Source organism: Gadus macrocephalus, chromosome 16, assembly GCF_031168955.1.
Source record: "Gadus macrocephalus chromosome 16, ASM3116895v1".
Lineage (NCBI taxonomy): Eukaryota > Metazoa > Chordata > Actinopteri > Gadiformes > Gadidae > Gadus > Gadus macrocephalus.
The window spans coordinates 25667167-25691483 of NC_082397.1; the positions used below are offsets into that span (position 1 = coordinate 25667167).

The following is a 24317-nucleotide window of genomic DNA, read 5'->3' on the forward strand; positions in this document are numbered from 1 at the left end:
TGCGTGCATACGGTGACGCAAAAGTGTGTGGAATTCGATTGGGTATGCATGTCAGGCGGCTAGGTGGTGCTGTGACACACTATCACACAACACCGTCATGTCTGAGCGCATGCGAGGAATCTTCCTGCTCTTATCTGCGCCGCGAAAACCAAAACATAATTACTGATCCTTCTCTGTTCAGTAATACTATCTGTACTGTGGCAACCCGCTACCCCTTTCTGGGGAGATTATTTTTTAAATATATATATATATATAAAATTATTATTATTATGTAATTATAATTATATATTATCTATATATATTTTTATTTTTTTCTTGTGAGAGTAGGTGGGGCCGAGCCCCACTTGCCCCGAATGACCAGTCGCCACTGAGCCTAGCCCCACCTGTTTTTTACATGTAGAAACGCCACTGCATAGATCTGAGCAGAGTTTCGCGCCTTGGCAGTGTAGACGGAAACGCTACGGCGGAGCATATTTTACTTTTCCACTCTGGAGGTTGGTTTCAGATTTTTGCGTTTTTAAGCCGCAAAACGCTGTCACAGTCTAAACGAAAGGCACTTCCGATAAAATATTTTCGTTTTTACCCGCAAGCTTCCTCGTGTAAACTGGGCCTGGCTTCAGAAGGGGTTATTAATGAGTGTAGTTCTACAGTGACGATTTAAATCTGATTGGCCAAAAGAAATCTATTCTCCTAATTTATATTATAACCAGAATGTTGTACAAAGTAGACACCCACACACACTATCTGTCATATACAGAAAATGTTACCGCAAAAAGGCATCATTGACAACCACAGAAGGTGATTTTCTTTTAAAACTCACCATTTAGTACCACAAGGACACAATTGTGATTAATTACTCTCTAAACAGTAGAGAGACAGAGAGACAGAGAGACCAAAAATAGGACATATTTCAAACCTAAAGCGATATCATTTGATAAAACAATGTATGCAATATTATGTTTTACCCACATGAGTTATAGAATCAAGTTTGAGCTCCTTGAGACTCATAGGCTAGTCCACGAACATTCAAACAGAATGCTCAGAAAAGATGCATTAGTTTGCTATTTGCCATTTGAAAACATCCAATACATTTCAGTTGGGGTTTTCACTTTGTACTCAATGCAAGCCCAAACATATCTTCAACCAAACAGCAATCAGCAGAAAGGTCAGTGGCAAGCAAAGGACCCACCAGCCCTCTCAACGTAGTGAAATTCATCAGGATACTTGTTAAGAAATACACTTTGTATTGTCACACCAGATCTATAGTCTAGTCCATACCTCACAGCCCTATTCAGTGCAACACGTTAGTAAAGACTACAACAGCAGCAAGGGAGACTTACATCTTTGAGCTGGTGAATGCGTTTGTCCAGTAGATCCTGAGATTTACTCATGAGACTGCGCAGATTCCCCAAATCCATGTCAGAAATAAGCAGCAGATAAGAGCAGATGGGGAGAAACAGTATAAGACTGTTATAGCGTTCGTAGTATAAGACACCAACTAGAAAACTAGAAATGGATCATCTAGGAAGAGTTGGGATGAGCCAACACACACACACACACACACACACACACACACACACACACACACACACACACACACACACACACACACACACACACACACACACACACACAGTAAAGCAGGTGCACATGTTGTTGTTATGTCAGACTGCACATTAGGATCCGGCCTCTGGGGGCATAATAGAGAGAGGAGCTATTAATTAGCTTGAGGTGAGCTAAGTTGAAAAATAGTTATGAACAATCCCATGCAATTGAATGCTCTTAAATTCTTAGATTAGACCACTTGGAAAGTCTATAGGAGTTTCGAACACAAATTATTCTTGTTTCAGAGACTGATTTGCTGCTGGAACAACATACGTTATTATACTGAATTGGTTCCTATATATCATGACATTACATTGTTTGTTCACAGGTAAGCCAACCAATTAATTATAGCATGAGGAGTGACTGAGCGAGTGGGTGAGTGAGTGTGTGCGATGGAGAAATGCAAGCCATGACATTTCGGATTGGTTGAATAAAGTAACAGGTTGACCTCACTGGAACAGCTACTGGCATCCCCTGGTGTGGTGCCACTTTGAAGCTATCAAAACCAGCCCTCGATAACATCTGTGCTTGCCTCCGTCAGAGTTGTCCAACATTAACATCTGGTCACTTTTTAAGATATCTTAGACATGACTTCTGCATTTCAGATGGACGGAACTGTGTTGTGAATGGCCCACACAGTTGTTTGAGGGAACTTTCGACCATCCAACCTTCCATTGATTCAGGTCCTCCCTCCTCTTCTCCCCATGCCCCTGCTCTCTCACACACACTGCCCACCACTCCTTCTGAACAGTGGAAAATCTCTCTCTCTCTCTCTCTCTCTCTCTCTCTCTCTCTCTCTCTCTCTCTCTCTCTCTCTCTCTCTCTCTCTCTCTCTCTCTCTCTCTCTCTCTCTCTCTCTCTCTCTCTCTCTCTCTCTCTCTCTCTCTCTCTCTCTCTCACCAAAGCACTGGTTAAAGTCTCCTCTAATCGACCCAAAGCGAACTGAACCTCAAGTCATATCATCCAAAGACTGTAGAACCTGAAACATTATGATCAAAACGAGAACACTTCTGGTCTCATCAAGCTTCAACTCTTTTGTTAATTCCCACATTTTTGCAGGACTACCAAAATCTTTTCAGGTTTGGCCAAAGACATGATGCATTCACCAGGAGTCGTACTGATCCTCACTCGCTGTTCTACTAGCTCTCCTAAAGACGTTGTGTTTCCACGGTGAAATCATCCTGTTGCCTATCTCTTTCGTTATCTTGTTACGCCCGTACAACTAAAGAGTGTCAGGATTTCAACCTTATATTGACCGTGATCAACCATATCCGTTTTTAGCCATGTCCTCCGCATCAAGAGGTAGGATAAGTGTGGCTGCTGTCACTCTAGTTTGTTTTGGTTTGACCACAGATGGAGGCAGAACTATGGAAGTAAATCGGTGCCTTCGGATTTTGAGAATAAAAAGCCATTGAATTCTAAGCACTTAATATTTATGCATTGAAATAACATGTCTGGATTTTTCCCCTCTGGTTTCAGTCGGTTTCAGGCGTCGACACGAATCCAAAACGAAACCGGGAAGATTTGAAACCAACTCCGAGGGTGGTTTCAGAAGTTTACGGTTTCGGTCAGTGGATTCGCCGGCTTCGTGTGGACGGAAGGCCGAACCGTACAAGACCTTTGCGGTTTCGCCATGAAATCGGCTTCGTGTGGACGGGGCCTTAAGCTTGCACATGTTTCCGCACGTGAACGACTTCATGCCCGTCTACGCTTCAAACTCGTGCATGTTGCAGAAAATGTGCAACAGCGCCCCCTGGGTCACACTTTTCGGTGGGTCGCAGAATTCTGTGTAACACCCGCTCGCTCTCCTTGCTTGACCGGGATCTAGCATTTAGGATTGATTGCTCTTCCTTGGGTCCCCCGATGTTAACGCAAAATTTCATACATACACAAACAGATTTTTTAACCATTCAACAAACAAAAGGCAACAGGCTGATTATCATTGAGGGTGCTGCTTCTCCCAGGTGGTGGGAGAAATATCTTTCTACGCCTCATTCACACAATATCTACATTTCCTCCAGAGAAAATACTACCTCAGGTGTAGTATTTTTTTTTTTAAGAAGAATTTCAGGGTACAAATGTCAGGATATGTTGTCCAGACACACGGCCCATTAGGGGAATATCAGGACTAAAAAGTATGTCTGAAAGCAGCTCATGATAGAACTGACTTTACTCAGAACTTGCATGCCTAATTATATATATTTCTTTCTTATCATTAATATTTTCATGTACTTACTTGCTGCCCTTTATGCCTACTGGCAAGTAGGGCAGCAACAAAGGATCTCCACTCCTGTCTGTTTTGGGAGAGCTTTTGGATAGAACACCAGGTCTGCTTCATGGCTTTCAGTTCTTTCTCAACTGTTCGACACCAGGTTTCTTTGGGTCGTCCTCTCTTTCATTTGCCTTCAGGTGTCCAGTGTAGGGCGGTTCTAGTAATGTAATCCTGTTCTTTTCGCATTATGTGTCCAATCCATCTCAACCGCCTTCTTGTAATGATGGACGTTATACTTTCTTGGTTGTTCCGAGCAAGTAATTGCTGGTTGGAGATGGTGTTAAGCCAGAAGATACGTATAATTTTTCTGAGGTTTCTTGTGTGGAATGCCGAGAGGTAGGAAAGGTCTTTCTCTGTCATCCTCCAGCATTCAGAGCTGTATAGTACGGTGGAGAGAACCCAGTTCTGGAACAACTTGAGTTTGGTGTTGATGCTGTAATTCATTCTGAATGTGTTTCTTGCCTTGTTGAGTCGGCTTTTGATGTCATTGCCTGTTCCTATATTATCATGTAGCTGCAAGTTTTGACTTGGAATAGAAACCGTTTATAAACATAATTATTCCAGCCAATGTTTCTGGTTGCATTGGGTCTGGTTTGTATCCCAAAATGAGGCCAAAAATTAGGTAACGTTTCTTGACTTTTGTTACTCCATGCAACCTTTCTCCATACATCATGGTATCGTCAGGTTTGAACATATTTTACATTTATGTGCAGATACTGAAGATGTGAGTTGTTTTGTATGTTGATCTGTACTTAATGGATTCACGTTTCATCTCGCCACAACAATAACATTTGCTTTTGTCACTGCTTGCTCTCCACCTCTGCTTTGTCCTTATCTTCTCCCATAATACCTTGCCCCTTTCTGGCACATCGCCCTCAAAGCAGATAACAATGTTCTATAAAGAATGCCAACAAACACTTCCTTAATGCCCATCCAACGTCCAGCAGCTTTAGATCAAAGTGCCGACAGCTTCTCTCCAAGCTCTGATGGCTTGAAGGACATCTGAAGGAAGATTTAACCTTGCAAATATTTCATTATAAAGATTTCCGGTTGGTACACATTTTTCTATAAATACAGAAAAGGTCTTGGTAGCCTTTCAGCTACTCTACTTTCGTAGTGAACAATTAATATCTCTAAGTGTCATGTCCAATAATCTTTTCCGTTCTCTGATGAAGATAAGTCTGCTACCTCTTAGTGTCACTAGCACACACCGGCCTTAGGGATGCCTCTACCACACAGACCTTAGGGACGCCTCTACCACAGAGGCCTTAGGGCAGCCCTTGCTGCTGCGTCGCCTCGACGCAAGGTTATAACCTCTGGGAGGCGCACGTCAGGCCCTTGTGGTGGTGGCAAGGGGGGTCCACCAGGACGTAATGGACGTAAACCCCCTAGTGTTGCGTCGACGTGGAACCCTAATCAGTGTTAATTTCGTTGACGAAGAATATGACGAAAAATATTCGTCAACAAACCTTTTTCACGGACGAAAACTAAATATAAACTAAATAAAAGTCAGATATGGTGACGAAGACTGTGACGAAATATAACTGACACTATAGTCAACGAATACAAACGAGACAAAAATGTTAGGGCGGGACGAATGGAGAAGAGATCCAATCAGAACTACTCTTTTTGTGGGACAAGTTGGGAAGAAGTCCAATCAGAGCGAATCTTTTGAGCTTAGGTTGAACGATGCAAAAGCTGCGGCAAATGCAGGTGCGTGCATTGCCGTGAAACAATTAAACAAACGCAGTTACACAAGAGAACAAGAGAGAACAAATTAACACGACAACGTTTTGCATTGCACCCGGTCTTATGAACAACAGAAATGTTAGGACTAGGGCGAAAACAGAGAATTTACATCTGGTCGCACTTCACATTTGACAAGAAGGACAACAAGACCGTCTGTACCGCGTGTGGAGCAATGATCGCTGGGAAAAACACCACCAACTTGAAGCGACATTTACAGAGGACTCATCCAGAAATACATGCGAAGGTAAGCATATAGGCTACGGTTATTTTATCAGATAAACTACCTTGTTTCCGCTAAACTTGGAATAAAATAGAAGCTAAAGGAAACCACCTCTGAACTGTATTGATTAGATGTATCGCTCAATTAATATGAGTATAAATTGTGTGTGTGTGTGTGTGTGTGTGTGTGTGTGTGTGTGTGTGTGTGTGTGTGTGTGTGTGTGTGTGTGTGTGTGTGTGTGTGTGTGTGTGTGTGTGTGTGTGTGTGTGTGTGTGTGTGTGTGTGTGTAAGAAAAAAGAATCACAACTTGATTCCCCCTTTATTCACCCTCAGACACAGAAGACGTCTGATGACAAAGATGACCATGGGCCTAGTGGAAATAAAACTAGTGCTGCTAGTGCAACCCAGCAGCAGACCATCTCTGCAGCTTTCCAAAGTTCTTCGAAGTACAAAACTGAATCGAAGGAACAACATACGAAGGAGCAGGCCATAGCTAGATGGATTGGACGCACAGGTTAACCACTCACAACAATTGAAGATGAGGACTTTGTGCTAATGATGGTGCATCAAATTTCAATGGAAATTTTTTATTTCAAAATATCAATTTGGCTGGCATTGCACTTTGTTCCAATGAACATAAAAGTGACTTTTGCAAAGTTTTGAGGAATTCCATTGAGATTTAGGGGTGGCACCTAACACATGAACTTTGGCAAAATTTCAATAAATGTGCAATTTTTACTCTAATTGCCTAAAGGTTGACCTGGAAATGTTGAGTACAGTGAACTTTTACACAGTTGCATGTTCAATAGGGTTACCAAAGTAAAAGTTGTTTGTTTGCCCTTTGGGCAACTTGGGCATTTCTCAGAATTCAACTTTCAAGATTCTCCATTAATTTGTTTTATAGACTAAATTAATGGAGTTCAATGGGACATGTTCACGTGGTCTTACCCTGAATTTTGTGCAGCAGTGATGGATGTAGGACAAACACATAAAGTTTAATTGACTATATTGTTAAACACAAGGGGTGATGCTGACACACTTAAAAGAACAAACCCTCTCTAGTGGCTTACTCACTGGCTACTAACAGTACCTAATGGTAAGAGCTGACACTAACTAAACTTCAAACTTAATTGCTCAGTCTGTGCCAGAGTCCGCTCCACTAAGCAACATCACCTGGGAGAAAGAGAGAGGAAATGGAACCTGAACTCTGAACCTAGCCAGTGCATCTCCCCCCAGATATGCCTCCCACCCACCGCCCTAGAGTAACCGTCCTATTCAGGGATTAGCTTGCGTTTTTAGCAGTGGAGGTTCTGCTGTTGGTGCTGCTCCTCCCTTGCCACTGCGACGAAGTCGGATGTGAGCTTGACGCCACACTTGGCACAGTCATTGACCACGTTCATTGCACGTACATTGACCTCTCTTAATTGAACGCAGCATTAATGTGCAGTTGGTGCATTCGAAAGCAGCAATCCTTATTGGCGAGGTCAGCCAAGCTGGTGATTGGCAAGAGGGTGGGGAACTTTGGCTTGACAAAGCCAGTGCCAAAGCGCTGCCCAGGGATGTGCATGGGGAGATCAGCGGGCTTGTGCTACAAGATTGCTCTGGCAAGTGCACACTTGTCATCATTGGGCACCTTTCTTCTGAAGAGAGCCAGGGGTAGCATCTCAACAGTCAGGTACCAGCGATGCCTCTCCATCGCCTTGATCGCGGATGCTGCAATGCCCTCATCTGCAGCCTTGTATGCCTGCAGGTGGTGGTAGAGTGTCAGGTCATTCCAGGCAGCATCTACAGCTTTCTCACAGGTCAACCACCACTTTGCATAGATGTGTCTAATGAAAATGGCAAATGCCCGAATCTTCGGCACCTGCTGCCGCGTGTGGTGATTGTGCCCTGGGGAAGCAACTCGATGTGCTTCTCCATCAAAGCCAGCTTGAGTGTATAGAGCAGCTTGGCCATCCATCGTGCCTTGTGGAGCGCTCCCGGCTATTGGAAGGTCACTGCAGTCTGCTCTTCACCATCTGCATCCAGATACACAAGACACAGCTGCACAAACTCATGGTAGTCACCTCGCTTGTGGTCAGTGACTTATTTTGCTCTTTGCGTCTTGCTCGGTGAGCTGTTTCGTAAGATGCAGAGTCTAAATTCACCGCCTGACACTGCAACAAGGCCACGTGTGAATGCAGCCTGTTGCATTGGTGACATCCTCAACCTTGTAGCCAATGACACGACACTTGGTCGGCTTGGAAGTCAGGTGGAATTAAGACGTTTGTTCCAGTCTTCTTATTCTTGTGGGATGGCTCAGATGGTGGAAAGACTGTGTCAGTATCCTCCTCTGACTCCTCATCACTCTCCGACTCCAAGCTTGACATTGCCGTCATCTCCTCCAGCTCCTTTACACAGCCGGCTGTTTGGCTGCAGCGGCACCTTGACGCTCCTCTCACTGCTTCACCTTGAGCTGCAGCTTTTTGTCCAATACACCAAATGTGGCCACTCTGTCAGTCTTCATGCTGGCCAAGAAAGCTAGGTCTTCTGGGTTACCAATCAGGTTTTCGACCTTTGGAGGCCACAACGAAAATGTGACATCAAGTCTTCACTCCATGGCCAGGGAGATTTTCAGCAGCTTGTTGTTAGCATTGACTAAGTCTACCATCTTGTGGCACGCTTGTGTGTGCCAATACCTATTAATACAACTTGATGACACAATGACACAACTACAGATATAATAGTAATGTGTAATATTGCATACCCAACACAGAAAGATCACCTCAAACAGAAAGATCACCTCAGTTTTCTTGAGCTGTAGTATTGTTTACCTCAGATCTCCATGGCGACCATTGAGCACTGTTAACCACTTTATCCAACAAAAACAGATGTGTGGTGGCCCCCCTAAATCATCATGTACTGGAAAAATATTTTGCATATGTTGTTTCTACATATATTGGAACACTTATAGCACCCAGCCATATCAAAATTCAAGAATTGTGTTTTTTGATGCACATAGTAGATAGGAGACTAACGGTTCCAAAGAAAACTAAAATTAGCAATTTGATTGAAACCCAGTATGGACTGAAAGACAAAAATTCAAAGAGAGACTGGCTGCTGCCCGAAGAGTACCCATGGGCCTTGACATGTGGACAAAAAAAGGACTGACAGCCTCATTCCTTGCCATAAGCGCATGCTACTTTTGTGTTGAACGAAATAAACATGTGCACATATTGTTGGCCCTTGAACAAGTAGCTCACCCACACACTGCACTGTCTATTAAGTGTGGATAAATGTATGCAAGAGTGGGCCATACCAAAGGAGAAGATCCAGACGGTAATAACGGACAATGGGAGTAACATGTTGGCAGCCTTTAAACACACCATGGCAGAAGAAACAAGCTCTGAGGATGACTCCCCTGGGTCCATGATGCAGGAAAGTGACTCTGAATCTGTACCTGATGACCAGCGGTGAGCCATGTTTAGTTTATTCTTTTACATGACAATTATCACATGAATGATCTTCCCCCTGCCACATGTATACAGTATATACAGACACACACCAGACACTTTATTAGGTTTAGACTTATTTGGTTGTCTTTTCTTATTGTTATTAGGTACCATCATGTCGACATGGAAATGGACCGGACACCGTGTGTGGTCCATACCATACAACTTGTGGTCCACATGTTGCAGAAAGAGACAACTGTCAAAAGAGTCCTCGATAAAGCAAGGTCTGTGGTGAAGCTCTTTCGCAAGTCCTCAGTTGCAACACAGAGGGTATTGGACCAGTGTGGTCTTATTGTTGTAAATGACTACCCCACACGCTGGTTAAGCACATTCAACATGGTCACACGACTCCTCACAGTCAAAGATGCAGTCTGTCAAATCGCAAGTGACATGGGATGGGACAGTGCTTACTAGTGAGTGGCAAAAGCTTTCGTCATGCATGACCTACTGCTGCCTTTTGCGGAACACACTAAAACCCTCCAGAATGACACCACATCTGTCCCTAGTGGCTCTGCCCTCTTTGATCTGCTAAGTCACCTAACTGACTTTGCAGAGAGCACTCAGTACAGAGACCTCGCCACTCTTGCAGGGAAAATGAGAGCAAATCTGAACCAGCGTTTTGCTTGCCTCTTGGATTCAACCAATGAAAAGTTCTCACCGCTTGCAGCAGCTGCCTGCTTCGTCAACCCAACTGTCTGTGAAATCCTTGTTATTGTTGATGTGGCTGATGGAAATATCCAGGAACTGCTGAAACAGGCAGAAGACTATGTGGTCAAATGCACTTTCCCACACACAAGACAGGAGGACCAGTCTGAACATGATGCAGAAGAAGAGGTTATTGAGGAACCAGAAGCAGCGACATCATCAAAGCAGCCGGTGTTTAGGTTCCTCTCAAAATGCCGCACCTCAAGGCCTAAACAGAAAACCTCCACAACCAGCATCAGGCAGCAGATCATCAAGTATAAGGAATAACTTACATCCCATCACTGAGGACACAGGAACAGACTTCTGGCTGGAAAAGAGTGAGAGTTTTTATCACAGTTTAAAGCCTTTTGCGTTAGACTTGTTGGCTATGCCAGCTTCTCAAGCTTTTGCAGAGAGGGTATTCAGCATCACAGGTGACCTGACCTCACAAGAGGACGGCGCAACCGAGGAAGGGTCACATTGGAGCAAAGTGCTTTCCTTAAAATGAACAAAGAGAAATAGAACTGTTGTATTCACTGTTATTTACAGCATTTCCTGTAGTCGTATATGCACAACTTCATTGGTATTTGATTGGCATTACAGCTTAGCATGTAATTCACTTGCCTTGAGTTGAGCTCATTGATGCTGCCTCATTGATACCACTTTTTATTTATTAAAAGAAGAATATTTCATTTTGTGTGCAATGACATTACAACCAATGCATATTTTCTTTTACATATTTTTTGTGTTTCTTTTCAAATCTTTGATCTTGCACACAATGCACAGTAACAGAAGATGATGTGAACAGAATTGTGTGCTTTTTTAGTTTAATGTGATATTTAACTTTTTTTTTTTTATTTATTTACTTGAAGATTAAAGGGGTAGTTCGGAATTTTGGACATAGGGCCTGATTCCCAAGTGAGCATTGGTATTCTATATCACTGGAGACAGTTTAACACATTTCATACAGTCCTTCTAGTTGCAGAGTTCGCTCGTGCTAGGCTAGCGCACGTCAACGGGCAATGCTAGCCTGCTATTAAAAACAGTCTTACCCACTCCACAGTACACCCGAGGTAAATCAATTATAACGACAGACTATAAATCTAAATGTCTGTTTATAGAATAATGTTAGAAATAAAACCAACCTTGCATTGCATTGCATTTTGAGGGAATTACGGGGTCTCAGCAGCAGTGTTTATATTCCTGTACGTAGGCTACGGCAGCGGCGGACTGATACCTAGGTTACCTGCCGCTGTCATTGCTACAAACGCAGAGTACAGTGAACGAAGGAATTCTATAAGCGTATTCAATTAACAAGATATGCCCACGTTTGGAGGAGTTAGCGATGCATCTGCTTTTGAAGACGATTATTAGGAATTTGTTGTATCCAACGAACCGTACATGTACGAGCTGGTGTTTTGATGTCCAAGCCAGCAGCAACAAGCCACAGTTGAGTCCTTTCTGGATCTCGCACTGGAAATTGGTGGAAACTTTGTGGTGCCCATCTGTACCGTTTATTTCTACAATTTCGAAAAGCACACTGAACCATCATGTTGCCTAGTCGTTCAATTGCGCTTCTGTCCCACGCTTCTCTGTTTACGTTCTTCTGTCGTGATTCGGTTACAAACCTAACCAGCGCATAGTAAAATTCCGCTTCTGCTGAGAAAGTAGTCCCTCGATGATTCATGCGATGCAAGGTTAGTTTTATTTCTAACATTATTCTATCAACACATACATTTAAATCTATAGTCTGGCGTTATAATTGATTTACCTCGGGTGTACTGTGGAGTGGGTAAGACTGTTTTTAATAGCAGGCTAGCATTGCCCGTTGCCGTGCGCTAGCCTAGCACGAGCGAACTCTGCAACTAGAAGGACTGAATGAAATGTGTTAAACTGTCTCCAGTGATATAGAATACCAATGCTCACTTGGGAATCAGGCCCTATGTCCAAAATTCCGAACTACCCCTTTAAGGAGTATTCTTTGGTACTGCGTGCAATGGCATTACAGCCAATACATATTTTATTTTACATTTGAGAATTGCACTAATCTGTTCTGTTCAAATTTTGTTGATTTTGCACAGAGTAGCAAGACATTGTAAGGTATTCTAAGGCATTGTAGCCCTAGCAGTTATTTAACTTTTATTTTGTTAAAAAAATAAGCCCCTGAATTCAACTCATTGTACATCTCATGCATTAATGATGCTCAAAGTCCATAGAAGAAGATCCAACTTGAGATTGATGCAATATTGAAGGAGGAGAGTTCTGTCATGACGTTAAGAATAAAATACATGTTGTGTTACAACCGTTAAATCTGTGTCTGTATTGCATATTCAAACCTTTATACCATTGCATAACAAAAAAAACTTTAGTTGACTAAGTCCACTGTAGATTTAGTCGACTAAAATCTGCTAATATTTAGTAGACTAAAACTAGACTAAGACTAATAGATTTCAGATGACTAAAATAGGAATACAACTAATTGGTGTGTTATTCAAAAGACTAAGACTAAATCAGAATTTGCAGCCAAAATTAACACTGACCCTAATCAGCCCTTTAGGGAAGCCTCTACCACACAGGCCTTAGGGATGACTCTATCCACTCTGATTGTTCAGCATCTGACTTCTTCCTGAAGAATGAGTCCATGGTGAGCCCCACACTTTCTTAAATACACTCTGAGAGTAACATGGCACATTTTGTAATGACACAGAGCGTTGTTTAAAAAACAAGAAGAAGTGGCCGTGGGCACTGGTTTAAAACCACCCTTGACACAATCTTTTTTTTCATAAATGCAGTTCCAGTGACCTTCCATCCGTGGGAAGTTTCTCCCTCCCTCTGTCTTGCATTCTTTTCTCTCCCTCTCCCCCCCCCCCCCCCTTCTCTTTCACTTCCTCCCCGTTGGTTTTAAACCCTGGGGAAGTTATTGGTTCTGCAGCACGACTCCCAACACTCGCACATGAATTAATTTACTGCATTTACTGGAATAAAGCCGCCGTCAGTTATACAAAGGATAACATTTCCATAACATATATTAATGGTATTTCTGTGACTAAAGAGCTTTCATCCAATACTCAACGGTTCTCAGCATACCAAACACCAGGTCATACAAACAACCCTACAGTACGCTTACTTTGATCTGACAGTATAGCAGCGCCCTGTGGAGCTTGTGGAAGTTAGGTCTTTGACCAACACTTTGCTCTGAACACGCCCTACAAGCCTGACTTAACGATTCTGGGAAGCACTAAGGTTGCAGGGCGAACTGAGCAATACGTCATCAGCGTAGACATGTGTTAGCACAGCGAGGCAAAGTCAAATAAAACAAAGATATTTCCATTCATTCCAGTCATCACATTCACATTAACACACACACACACCCTGCAGCTTCTCATGTAAAGAACAAAATGTTCATAAGTTTAACCCTTGTCCTTGATTGAGGTATATCAACTAAATGTATTCACTACCCATGTGAGCCTTAGAACCTTAGTCCATCTCCATTCAATACTATCCCCAATACATACCGATAAAATACATACCAAACTGGTTATTTCAGTCAGTTCTCAAGTAAAATACTAAACATTCGCTCAATACAGCCAGAATATGCAATTAATACTAGCCATTATGTATTTGAATTGGCGGGTATATCTAAAAACAAGAGAGAAGATAAGATAGAAGAGCATCTAAAGCCCAGGTACAACACATCATCTCTCTCTCACACACACACACACACACACACACACACACACACACACACACACACACACACACACACACACACACACACACACACACACACACACACACACACACACACACTTTTAAGACCTTCCATCCTGACGTTGCCCAGATCTCAGACTACAATAACAACAGGGGGTTGGTAGTGTATGGCTTGGCATAACCTGTATCTACTTCATGAACTTTGACCTCCATTCTCCTCACCCTAGAACTGACATTCCAGCGACGCCAAGAATGGTTGTTCTTCCTGAGAAGCGTGTCGGATGACCCTACACCAGGCAGACATTCCCACTGCCTTACCTGATATGTATTCTCTCTCTCACTTAAACAGGAGGAAGAAGGAGTGCAAAGGAAAACAGGGTGGGCAAAAGAAAGGTCTTTATATAAATGACTGCAGAGCGGTCGGAGGCAGCTGTGATGTCAGAGCTCAAGAATGCAAACCATGTAGGCGGAGGAAAGCAGAGAGACGCATAATGAGGAGGGAGAGAATGAGAGCTGAGGGAGGAGTCAGGTGAGAGAGAGAGAGAGCCAGAGACCCAGTCTATATGTGACTTAACAAGAAACGTAAGCAAGTTTGTCTTACACTGTGTGTGCGACGCGTACTAATCCTAATGGTTTATTCCAATGACCATGGTGTCAAAGAGCTCTGTGCTCTCCTTTGCCTCCCCACCATGTTTATTAGAAGTAATGTGGCAATGCTGACACGATTTAATACTAAACTTTCCTACTGTCCTCCAGCAACTTAATCATTTCCTATCCTCAACGAGCTGCTAGGACAACTTCCAGTCAGGATTTCGACCACTTCATAGCACCCAAACTGGTCTGTTGTAAACAAGCTTCATCTACACAGACTCCTTCGACACTGTTGAAATTCCAATACTTTTGGTCAGATTTGAGAATTGGCTTGGGGTTTCCGGTCCAGTATTAAAGTGCGTTAAGTCATATCTACAATAAGTTGTTGTTATTACGGATTCAGATCTGAAATCAAAAACCAAGTCAGTGATATAATCGGCCTAGCATCACAGGACTAAGGACGAAAAACGAAAAAGAAAATAATCTGGTCCATGCATTTATTACTAGTTAGTTAGGTTATTGTAACGGCCCCTTTTTACCAGCTACAGCTTGATCAGTACACAGAAGCTAGAGTTCTAATGAAGAACAAAACATTTGAACACAGCACAACAATTCTCCAATCCCTGCATCGGCTCCCTGTAGGTCAGAGGATTAATTCACAATACTGCTGCCCACCTACAGATCACTGAACGCTTTAGGGCCACATCATCTCACTGAAAGGCTTCCCTTCTTAATATTAACTGAGACTTGTCAGCAACTGGTTCCCAGAGTCAAAATAAAACCTGGAAGAGCAGGATTCAGCTACAACACATAGCTGGAGTAAACTGAAGATCTGCTGAGAAGAATCAAGGTTGAGAATACTGAATTAAAGTGCACTGCTAACCTACTCTTATATTATTGTCTTTTTAATCAATTGCTAAGTGTCTTTTATGAATTTATTTTATTTTATTGTATGTTTTAATGTGAAGCACATTGGCTCTGCATTGTGTATGGAATGTGCTACATAAAATAAGTTTACTTGACTAGTTATATAGTAACATCATGGCAAGAACATGCATGCATATTGCATATGCAAGAACCTGCGGGCACACATGCACACAAACACACACATGCCCATACACACACACACACATACATTTTCCCATAGTGAGACGCCAACTTGCCTGAAAACATGGGCAGGTGGTGACTTGCGACTGGGGGAGGTCATAACATTATTATCTTCCTATAGATCAGGGGTCACCAACACACCAGGCACCAGGGCGCCCGCAAGGACCATATGAGGGGCCCGCAGGCCTGTTCTAAACATAGCACTACTCATTCTTGAACAACTCTTTCCCACCTTTTTTAAGTCATTGTTGATAATTACGGTGAGAAATCATTAACATGACTTAATTAATTAACATGTTTCACATAGATGAGTATCATTAATCATCATTAATATCAAAGGCAAACTGAGCAAATGTTATTTCAGAGGAGTGTATCAAACGGGGTGCCCTTCGTATGACTCAGTACCCATGAAGTAGCTCTCAGGTTCAAAAAGGTTGGTGACCCCTGCTATAGACATTGGTGACCCCCCCCCCCCCCCCATCCCACACATCTCCCCCCTCCTCCATAGACACTCGCTCTCTGCTTCTCACTCACCTCTCTTACGTGTGTCAGAGGGACCCGAATCTCTCCCCCTTGCTGTCTGTCTCTCTAATTATCTCTGTCTGTCCGTCTGTTCCTATATATGCACGTCTTACGGCCTGTGTCTCTTCCATTTGGCTGCTTTCCTCTCCGTGTGTGTGATCCTGGTATTATTATACTTTGTAAGTGTACAGATTGTTTATTAAAAAGGACATTTTATACACACAATACCATCAGTAGATCACCCGTCGACACCATTTTGTTTTCAAGACTCAATAGGTAGATTGACGAACACAGAGATTGTGACATCCGTCAGCAACACGCAAGCTCTGTGTTCGCCAATCTACTTGGTACTGTGTGTATAAAATGTCCTTTTTAATAAACAATCTGTACACTTACAAAGTTCTCAATGCCTCGTTTTATATGTTAAGACCCTTATTATACTACCAAAGAAGTGTTGTGCTACTTTTAGCCTTTTAAGTGGTTTAAAATAGCGATTTAGTTTTTACCATAACCGCTGCCCCCATTGTTCCAAGTTTATAGCGTTTTGATAGAATCGGCTAAAAACAGCCAACTGAAGAAAGGGTCTATATGCAGTTTTTGTGGTCCAAAACGAACGTTTCAACTCGTTATCATACAAAACATATCCCAAATCCATTTTACACCGGAATTACCCTTTAATGAAGTTGTATAATTGGGAGTTTCTCTCAACTGCTATCTTATAATAAACAACTAGACATTTGTACAGCTGTGTATTGTGTAATAAAGAACACAGATATGTGTGTTGCAACTATAAAATCGCCATTAACACATAGGCTCCGGATGTATGAACCTCAAGGCTGCACTGTTAGGTTAGCTTCAGTCACCCAGATAGGTCAACACGGCATAATTTCAGAAGAACATTATCAATAGTATATGCAGAACAAGCCTTGTCCCCCCCACGCATTCATATATATTTCTGCCAGTGTGTGGAGAACACAATAGTATGAACCAAAAAGTGGAATAAGTCTGAGACATTAAACCAATGACTCTATTCTATGACCACTACATCTTTTGGGTGTAGTGCTCACATGTATTTCCTCCAGAACATGTGTGGTCCATGGTTACTGCATCAGAGCCACGCAAGTGCTACAGTGACTGGATATCAACAACACTGCATTTCCTGTTTATACTAAGCACATCCTCTTTTCTGATTGCCTATTAATAACCCATTGGCCCTAACAAATGAACCATAAGAAAACGTAATAGTTGTGGCTAGAGATGTTGCCCAAGTTGTTCCCGTTGCAACTGTTTGTCAAGGCGGCCATTTGTGTTGTTTGAGACGTTAATTTGTTTGTTTTATTATTTGCACCTGTACAATAAGACCATAACCCAACAGTGCCATGACACCATTACCCAGCAGCCCCTGTACCTCCAGCCTCTCCTCAGGGCGGGGGGGGGGGGGGGGGGGGGGGGGGGGGCACCCAACCACAGATGACAACCACAGCTGGCAACCATATCTAAACTTCCACAGATTGAAGGAACCTTTTTCAAATTCATTCGCACAGAAAAACTGAAATAAAAAACTTTACGTAATGTTCTCAGCTGAGGACAGCCTAAAAATATCTAGTTCTGAATACAACTGTCTTAAAGTTTGAAAGTTTGAAAGTGGCTTGTTCAGATTACACCAATAAGGAAATGTGAATGTAGTGTGGACTGGCTGAACTCTGAGGAATCCCCAGATAAGAGAGTGGCCCGTGAGCAGGGGAGGATCTGGACCTCATCGAGGGGCCAGGAGAGTTACTCCACTAGGGCTGTTTCCAAAGAATGAGAGGAAAGCTCAGCGGTTTGTACAAACACACATAAGAATGCAGGCACTTGAACCACACACACACACACACACACACACACACACACACACACACACACACACACACACACACACACACACACACACACACACACACACACACACACACACACACACACGTTTAATGGTGATATATGTACGTGTAATATAATCATTTGTTTACATATCTGTTCATTCACGCTTTTGTACAAATGGTCGGCCCTAATAGCTTTAGCAAAAGCATACTGTTTTGTTGGTTTCCACAATACAACAAAACAGCAGTATTGCTAATTATTGTTTTGTAATACTTTATCATTAATATTTGCACCACCTACCAAATGTGGCACTATACTAGACTCATCTTTACACAAATACCAATATTATCTTTATATTATTCTTATCCAACTATTTTGTGATGTGGATAAAAAATATTTGATTGTTAACAATATCTAATAATTTCAAATCGAAATAGTTTCACCAAAACTCATAAATGGCTGGCTTGGTCTAGATCAATGACCAAAAATCTATAACTTAATTAATTTAGGTTTAACCAAAAGCATCCCCAACAATTTTGGCAGGCATTGTGGTGAGTGGGGTTTACCAGCAACACCAAAAACATAGGCCACATGTTGGTTCAAACAGCGGCAGATTAGCAAACATTGTTGTTGTTGTTGGTGGTTTCGTAGTGTCAAACTTTGCTGGGGGTGTTTGAGGAATTGTGTGAATAATGTACAGAGAAACTTCAAAAAAGATGCTAAAGTCTACCAAGTTCACAGTAAAAGAGAATAAGGTGTGTTCCCACATAGAACAGCATCAAATCATCAAGGGATTTTTTTTCTTTTGCATTTGTTTCGATAATTTGATGGCGTAAAATAAAACAGGATCTGCACTATGTGTGGATCCTACTTTAAACTCTGTGCTTCTCTTTGTCGCTACAACAATTTCAGCATTTCCAAGATCTGCGACTGCTGTAAGATAATTGCAGTAAGAGTAAACGAGACTCTCTCTCAAAGGCCCTGGGCTTTGCAGGCCACCCCCCCCCCCCGTCCCCCGAAGACAACGCCCTAAGAAAAAAGCCAAATACTGCCAACTGCAGCCGGCTTCTGACAAGCAGTTATTCGAGCCAACTGTCTTCTTTAAAAAAACTGCAGACTGCTCTCTCTCTCCCTTCTTTCCCACAATCAGCAAATCACCCCAGCGGCTGTGCTGGGTGGGGCTGGGGTTGGGCGGGGGGGGGGGGGGGTTGGTGAGATGATGTGCTCATAATAGGCCGGGCCCGGAATAATGCATTAAAATTTCTATCTGCTTGTGATGACGTGAAATTAATATTTTTAACCATGTTCGTCCTTTTGGTGTTAGATGGAAACGCCTCACTTTTTGAAGCAATGTCTTTGAAAGACCATTTTCTATATTTTGATGCTTTTTTCTGCTTGAGTGTCTGTTTGCCTGCAGAGTGCGGACTGACCATATCGAGTGTCGGGAGGCCAGAGCGCCAGGCGGTTGCAGCAGGATACCATGCCAACCCAAAACCATAGATATGGTTTGGGTTTTACCTAACACCGCCTTTCAATTCTTTGATCCCGGACAGGGCGATATGGTCAGCTTGATTGTTCTGAATGTGTATAGTGAAGTTTGAGTGTGTGTTGGGAGGTGGGTGTGTGAGTGGTGGGTGGGATTGGGACATTTGGCGATATAGAAGGCTGAGGGAACAAGATCACACACGCACTACTGGTTCCCCTCTTTATCTAACTGATCTCAGCATGTTGACATTTCTCCAGGAGCCTTTCTCCTTTACACATGCATGCACACATAGTCAACAGCCTCCTGTCTTCAATCGTTCAACTCTTATTTAATGAATTTCTAAGCTGAATTTTAGACGTTTTATGGGCTGCACTAAAGCACATCCCTTCTAATGCTGCTCTCTTAACAGAAAACCTGCAGTGAACTTTCAAAGTACTTCCTTGTCAAATAAGTCAATGAATAAACTAAGAAAAATATTCTCTCTCTTTATCTCTCTCCCGGTTTTACACCTTGTCTCACACCTGTTGTCCAAGGCCACGCCTGTAGCAGTGTTGTTGTGAGTCAGTCTGGTAAAAGGTTAACTACAATAGTAAATGGATTGCATTTATACAGCCCTTTTCCAAGCAGTGGTCACTCAGAGCACTTAAAATGATTGCCTAACATTCACCTGTTCACACACACATTCGGCTGTGTCAGCCATGCAAGGCGACAGCCAGCTCGTTGGGAGGAGTTTGGGTTAGGTGTCTTGCTCAGGGATACCTAAACACGCAGCTAAGGGGAGCCGGGGATCGCACCAGCAACCTTCAGTCAGGCCAGTCAGCCGGATCTACGTACCTCCTGAGACAATGCTGATAGTGAATGCTTACCTAGCGTAACCACAATCATTGCAGCAGTGGAACAAGAGGTCAAACATGTTGAAATAAAGTACAAAGCATAGTTGCCAACAAGTCTTCTTTTGGGTTCTTTAAATGAGACACCATCATAGACAATGTGATGCGTCACCAGCCTCATTGATAGGAGACAACATTGAATCTTGAAATAACGGGAGAATTTTGAAGATAGGCAATTTATTATCATGTCACTTACCTAGCATAAATCCACCTTAGAAATACCCATTGAAGATGATACCTCATTATTAAATCAATAGAAGATCAACACAGCACTCAGCCCTATCTCAAAGTAACATCACATTTCCTTGAGAGTTTAGTTATTGCTGATCAAAGTCCCTGCTCCCACTCCAAAGTTCAGACTCATCTGGTAAAGACCAATGGATTGAATACACTACTCACACTGTGGTGAAATGGGCTCTGCCATGATGGCCATGTAGGAGTTTGATGGTTCTCCAAAAAGGTTTTTCCAATTAAAAAAATTAAAACAACCAAGTGTGTAAAACGTAGAAACACAATGGGATTGGGCACGCCTAGAGTCTTCCTGGATACACCAGGAAGAGTCTTCTCTCTCCGTCTCATGCTTTCTCAGGGCTAACTTTGGCTCTGGGTAGTGGCGGCGTCTCTCGTGGAATCACACTAAACCACAGCGGTTCATTTAGAGGTAGAGACACCATTCTCTGTATTTATACGCCGTTTCATCATGGTTCTCAGCAGACTGCCTCCCAGACCATTTCAACTTCAAGTGACCTCCAGCCCCCCCAGTATGAGGGCTCAAACTATGTCCTACATTTGCAATGGCAGCTGAACTGTAAATAGAACCAGTGGTGAATGGTTGGGCAATTGGTCTGATGGACACTAACGCATCTAAAGGTTATAAGCTTTGAGAGGTTAACTATTCAAGTGTATGAAATTAATGGATGTAATATCTCTGTGCCTCTGTGCTCGCCACAATTTTGAAAGATTCAAACTTGTGGGTGTCGCGAGAGGCGGGAGTATCATGCGAGTAGCCTATATTTAGGGGAGCTCACCACTCAAACTAAAATGAAATCAAGTATCCTCATAATCCCCATTACTGTGGTTTCTAAAACATGAAATGCCCACATCCAATCAAATTCAGCATCTCTCCCCTACTCTTTCCATTCCATGCAGTGAGCTTATGATTGGTCCGCATCTACAAACAAGCACATGCATGTGCCATGCAGATGTGACCCAAAACCCTTGGATCGGGTATTGCTGGTTTGTTTTTAAAAGATCATTATGAGATATCCATTCTCTCTTTAGAGAAAAAAATATCCCTCTTTGATACAGTTCAATTAGGACATAAATTTTAACATTTCACTTCAATTTATTGTATGTGACAAATAAAAACACTTGAACTTGAACTTGAATTAGGACATAAATCTACTCTCTTATATTGCTGCTTTTTCACAGTTAGAGCAGTGTATGTAAAATAAGCCTGCTCTCTATTCTAGTGCTGCTCTGTCACAGTTAGAGCAGTATATGTATCATAAGCCTGCTCTCTATTCTAGTGCTGCTCTGTCATAGTTCGAGTAGTACATGTATAATAACCCTGCTTTCTATCCTAGTGCTGCGCCATGCCATACACAAACTTTGAGCGAGGAACTCTGTGGTTGCTAAGGGACTTCATAGTCAAATCAGGCTCACCCTGGCGTCTAGTACCGTATCTCTCCCTGCTGCTATCGGTGCAGGGTAGCAGAGGCCTTGGCCGTTAGAACCGTGGATGGCTGACAGGCTCTCGCATGGTTCAGAAAGATAGGTAGGTAGGTAGGTAGGTAGGTAGGTAGGTAGGTAGGTAGGTAGGTAGGTAGGTAGGTAGGTAGGTAGGGTTAGGGTTAGGGTTAGAAATATCTGGTGTTACGTTCTCTGTGTAGGATTCACTATTCCCACATCACACTCAGAGCTGAAGTGTTTGTATAAATCAGAAACAAAATGCTCTGACACCTCCAGACCCCGCATGAAGCAGACAGCTGTAAGCTTAGCTGGTTAGGGTTAGTGTTGGCTAGGATGTGTGTGCGTAACAAGTTGACGGCACAAGGTCAAGTGCAGGTTGGGTCCACACATCTACACAGAGGCTCAAGGTCAGACACAAAACAATATCTGTGTGTGTGTGTGTGTGTGTGTGTGTGTGTGTGTGTGTGTGTGTGTGTGTGTGTGTGTGTGTGTGTGTTCTCAGGTGGGGTTCCTGTTGCCAAGGGGATGGCTAACATCCAGATGACAGCCTATGAGTTGCAGGTGTATCCTCCACCAACACACAGACACACACACCAAACTATCCACATCAATCTGTAAAATGGGATCCTAACTTTTAATAACCTGTGTATTGTCATATTGATATCATTCAAACAACAACCCATATCAGTAAGATCCAACTTCCAGGATATCTAAACATCTCTAGCAGGAATGAGCAGAATGCACAGACATCCCATAACCATCTGGCAAACGAACCAGTACAAGTCTCGGAGTGGTATGTGATAATAACAGATAAGTTAAGTAAACACACTAGATGGGGAGGTGCGGGAGAAGGGAACTGGGGAAAATACCTCAATCCAAATTAATCTCATTATTCAAGAATTCTCTGCTGTATTCCACCGACTGTCTGCTTCTCCACTCTAGATCCACCACTAGGAAACGGTCTGCAGGACATTGTTTTTCTAAGGGGCTGAGGGAAAATAACCCTCAAACTATTGCAGTGGAAAATTTAGCTTGGGTAGCTATGGCAACCTACACTGGAAAGCAGAAACCAGATCTGCTTTGGAACAATACATAGACAGAAAGATATTGATCTGGGCTATTGTCCAAGTTACATAGTTATGCCATAAGGTAAAATGTACACTTTGTTTAAACCTTTCTGGCTTTTTACTGATTCTTTGGAAGGCAGTTGAAAACCATCTAGGACAGCTCATCGTAGGACTCAGGGCATTATTACACTCCCATCCCAGCAACCTATCATTTAAGCAACTTAACTAGACATCACTAAACAGCTACATTAACCAACACACATGCCATGTAATAAGGTACAGGACTCTAGGGGACAGCCTTTCGGAGAGAAGCCATTTGCCCTCCAGCAATGTATGTTGATGCAGTAGCCAAACCCTCAACAAAAAGGCAAACAGGGTGGACTCAGAATTCATTTCTACGTATGAATTTAAGAAAACATGGATACATGTTTAGTGTACAAACATTGTGCGTTATTGATGTTTCATCACCTTGGAATTATTGTCAGAGCTAGATCATTTCACCCCCAATGTGACACTGTCAATCAAATGTCCCTACTCCACACTAATAGAAAGTAGTATTCATTCAATAACTCCTCCTGCCTTTGCTGCTGGGTTAGGCCTAACCCTAGTTTCTCTTTCGGGCTTAATAACGCATTTCCTATTTTATTCAGTGTTTGCAGTGTCCACTGTTGTAGACATGTGTTGGGGGTAAATGACCCATGTCTGGGTGTCATCAGACAGACATGCGGTTCGTCTGATTCCTACATCCAGACATAATCCTTCATGCTATAGTTGTAGGCTAACATCAATCAGTAACTGGTCAGAAGTTCATAGGATCCTTGGCCGACTGTCAGGCCGTGATTCCGTAATGTAGTGTGGCCGGTGTTAAAACGTGGAGCCTCCGACCCACCGAAAGCTCACAACAGATCTCCATGCGCTGGCTTACCCACCGGCCAGCATTCGCGCCTAACCCCTAAATTACCAACATAAACTGCAAGAAAAAAAAGTTTTCCCCAGGCAGAAACAGAGGTAACACGACTGGGGGAAGCGTCAAGAAGCCCCGTCCGGCAGGTAGAACCGCAACACGGTCCCGTTAACGGCGTACCTTCAGACAGCACGAATACACCTCCACAGTCGGTCCGGGTCGCCTCTGGTTCTTTTCGATCTTTCACCGGTACCACTGCTCTAGTTCCGGATCTTCTCCGGTTCTTCTCTCTCACCGGTACCACTGTTCTAGTGCTCCCAACACACGCAAGGTATCCCGGTCTCGATTCAGTCTGTCCTGTCCGTGTGTCAGTAACTTCTGTCGGTCGGTCTACGAGTTCTCTGAGTCTGCAGTGCGAACCCTCCCACCATGCAGACCAGTGAAGGTAAAGAGGATTGCCTGGTGA

At 43.0% G+C, this 24317-nt stretch overlaps 1 protein-coding gene across 4 annotated transcripts in view; it reads right to left on the reverse strand.

The window, feature by feature from the left end:
- Nucleotides 1-24317, reverse strand: part of LOC132475054 (unconventional myosin-Ic-like) — a 78969-nt gene that overhangs the window by 51834 nt on the left and 2818 nt on the right. The window contains exon 1 of one of the 4 annotated variants that reach the window (XM_060076022.1): nt 24032-24317. This exon is cut by the window's right edge and continues 283 nt beyond it. The exons of 2 other annotated variants lie outside the window; for them this stretch is intronic. The gene's annotated coding sequence lies outside the window, so the exon portion shown is untranslated. Of the gene's footprint in view, nt 1-13954; nt 15069-24031 lie in introns of those variants that run through there. One more of the 4 variants, XM_060076023.1, reaches the window with a different exon arrangement.